The sequence below is a fragment of the Saccostrea cucullata genome, unplaced genomic scaffold, assembly GCF_032062105.1.
Source record: "Saccostrea cucullata isolate Sc308-1 unplaced genomic scaffold, CSIRO_AGI_Scuc_v1 ctg1591, whole genome shotgun sequence".
NCBI lineage: Eukaryota > Metazoa > Mollusca > Bivalvia > Ostreida > Ostreidae > Saccostrea > Saccostrea cuccullata.
Window position 1 is genome coordinate 110,645 of NW_026920303.1, and position 3,473 is coordinate 114,117.

General features: G+C 31.1%; 1 long non-coding RNA gene across 1 annotated transcript; it reads right to left on the reverse strand.

The window, feature by feature from the left end:
* Positions 1-2,012: 2,012 nt before the first annotated feature.
* LOC134246633 (uncharacterized) lies at positions 2,013-3,201 on the reverse strand. Its single transcript, XR_009987666.1, has 2 exons — positions 2,734-3,201; positions 2,013-2,378 (listed from the first exon to the last, which is right to left on the reverse strand). It is a non-coding gene; the product is annotated as an uncharacterized LOC134246633 (long non-coding RNA).
* Between the last annotated feature and the right edge of the window lie 272 nt (positions 3,202-3,473).

Sequence of the window (3,473 nt, forward strand, 5' to 3'; positions counted from 1 at the left end):
TCCCTATTCAAATTTTATAGCTACAAAAATTGGAAACTGAAACCCTGGGGCTGAAAGGTCCAAAGCCTCTAGTCATACTTTATGACTGAACAAAAATCTTTCAACTAATAAATACCTTGGTTACACTTAGCTATTGACACAAACTGTAACAAACATGAACTTTAATTTTGTGAATTTTAAAGATATACACACATGAAATAATTCAGTTAAGAAACATATGATGAATTGAAAATATTTGAAATCTTAATAATGCAGTATTTATTGAACTTTTTTGTAGTTATTTATAGTCCATAAATATACAATAACAAATGCACATGTTAATACAAATTTAACAAAAACACTTTTTTAGAAAATTAAAATGTTTTGTAGCTGTTTTATTTGTTTTATTTGTTCATCTTGCAACTTGTGAAAAAGAAGCTTGTAGGTCACAAGATAACACCCACTCCAATGGTTTGGAGAGTACCTTAAATTAAAGTTAAGCAAAGTCAAAATATTTTTTCCCTAACCATAACAAATGCATTTTTATCTAATAGACTGCTTCTGAAGTGGGAACAAATTGTTTACTAAAATAAATAAATAAAAAAAAATATACATTGCCAAATATATTGTATACTTCATAGATCATAAAACTTCTGAAACATGAGGGACAAATTCTCTGTGAAAAATAGGATCTGCATTGCAATCTAATTTTTCTCAGTGGAATTAATGTTTTTTTTTTAATTTAATATTAAAGAAGGTGGAATAAAAGCTAGCATAAAGATTACCTGTGAAAAATGCAGAAGAATTAGAAATACATGCATTCAAAATTGTTTATGGTTTATGGTAGATATAAAAATTCTACTTACTGAGCTTAATTTAAGTGGAATGTAATAACAGTTCAAAAACATTTTTTTTTCGTAGTACTATCATAAAAGACAAGACGGAAACAAACACATGATGGAAGTGTTTCATTTACAAGCTACATCAAGATACATATGTGTAACTGAAAATGTTAAAATTCAATTCATATTTTTTTAATACATGAAAATAATTTTGTTTATTTGACATAGATAGTAAATGCCTAAATCCTAATTCTGTACCAAGCATTGCAAAACGATACATGTACATACATCAACAATCATAAGGTACCTGAGGCTAGTACATTCAATCTCATGCATCTGTCTTTGTGTCTGACATTTAGAAGGTCCAATATGCATGTAAATCTTGTGTGGCTGTCTTTTTGTTTAACACCAATGGGGGAGGGGGCAATACTTGATATCGCGATTACTTAACTTAGCAGAACTCTTTCGCGAAGGAGGTAGGAATCGTCTGTTGGGTGGGGACAATGTGCTTTTCAATACAATGCAAGATGGATCATTGCAGCATTTATAAGGACAGATAAGTAAAAAATCCTGGTGGAATACCTCGCTAAACAATCGCTTAACCAGCCTAATATATTTTTGAGAGGAGCCAATCTTTAATTATCATATTTTTAACGATATTTTTAATTAAGCAGACTCTTCTCGTTAAATTTTGATTGAAAATCGTCACATTTTTAAGCAGATCAAATATTCTAAACTTTCCTTATTTGACAACCTACTATTTGGAGCCCAATATCTGGCAAAACATCGTGATTTCGGCATTAAATTGTTCGAATCATTCGATTGTCACTACTGTAAACAATTTTATATGCCCCAAGAAATGTAGACTTTTCTCGACTCCCCCGCAAAAGAGCGGTAGTAAGTTAGATAACTGCAAGGTACTCATTGGTAGTCGCGATATAACGTATTGAAATTGACACCGGTAGACTCCTGTCATTTGAATTTATTTGTTTATATTTTTAAAATCAGAATTTACGATGTCATTTCACAATGAAATGGAAAGATAAGGTAACACTGTCTAGCAAATTAGTAAGCTTCACTCGTTATGCAAATTATCACACATTTCCAACTATCATTGATCCCCTGGCATTCTCTACTAACTTGACAGTTATTCCTTAAATAACTTTTGAAAACGGCTGCCATAATTTTATAATAAAATGGACACAGACTTTTCAACAATTTTAGAATCAAGATTATTTCAATAACATAGCCTTAATCTTTTAGATGTACAGTTTACATCTGTTACTTTTTGACTACTTCATGTACCCTTACCGGTACATTTGTGGAAACATTTTTTAAATCCAGATAGAAATAGAGAAAAGTTACTTCCATTTACAGTTAAAACTTTTTTAAAATACTCCTATATTTTTTAATTCTTCACATAAAACTGTCAAGCTTTAGTTTAGCAGCCATAGGCAGAGGTCTGTATGACATTCAACTCCTTAAAAAGTCTTCAGATACTCTAGTCAACCATCTATTTGGTCACTGGCAAGGCAAAGTGAGGTGCTTGATATGCACCTAAAAAACAAAACAATTTTGGGATATAGAACAGTAATCCAAAATGAATAAACATACAAATAAGAATATTTTATTTGATTATGGAATATAATTATAAAAATTTCAATATTAATTGCTAAAAATACTTTGAACATTAACAGTGCATACTGAATATTAGTTGTGAAAAAAAATTAATCCTTGAACACAACAGTAACAGAAAATAAAAATCTACTTCACAGTTTCATAGAACCTTTTCGAGTTTATATTATACATATGGACATCATACATATCAAATTGGGTTATAAGGACTCAAGGCTAGGGATATTGACCGAAAACACAGAATGTCATAATTATTTTTTAAAAGGTACCATTATACCTTTGTACATCTCCCATCTTCCTCAAAGAAGCTCCTCTTGACAGTCACAACATCCTCAGCCATAGTGTGTGGATATTCTAGAAAGCACCAACAGGTCTAATGACACATATCTCATTCCGAAAACTTCTGAATTCACATGAAAAGGACCTTCAATAAATATAAAGAAGGATGATAAGTTCTTGAATAAATAAAGTAAATAATAATATCTTCACTGATCCCACATAAAAGTGACTCTCAGTTGAGAAGTTAATTTTCTTCAAGGTTAATAGTTTCCTAAAGATTTCCTTCATTGCATGCAGTTTGTTGCATAATGTTTGGGTTGGGACAGAGGTCTAAGTGATTTTTTTTATCATGTTCATAAAATTATTAAAAATTATACCTAATTCAAGAACATTTCATTTTAGTTATTATTATTTTAATAAAAAACCATCCAAGTACTGTAACTTAACCTCGCTGAAGAAGTGACACCTCCAAACTTGAAGTTCGGGAGCATTATTTGAGGTGCAGGTGCGTGGGGGTTGGAATGTTTCTATGTATATTTTAATGAACATGAAAAACATAATATCAATACTTCACATTATTCAAAAATATCAAGATGACACTGACCAATGAAATCCGTTTACCGCCATATGCATCGATGTGGAAGTACGTCATGGAACTCAAGCCTCTCGGCTTTAACACGGATCCCCTTCCACCATGTTGGAAGGAATATTTGTAGGCTGGTTCATCATGTTCATAAG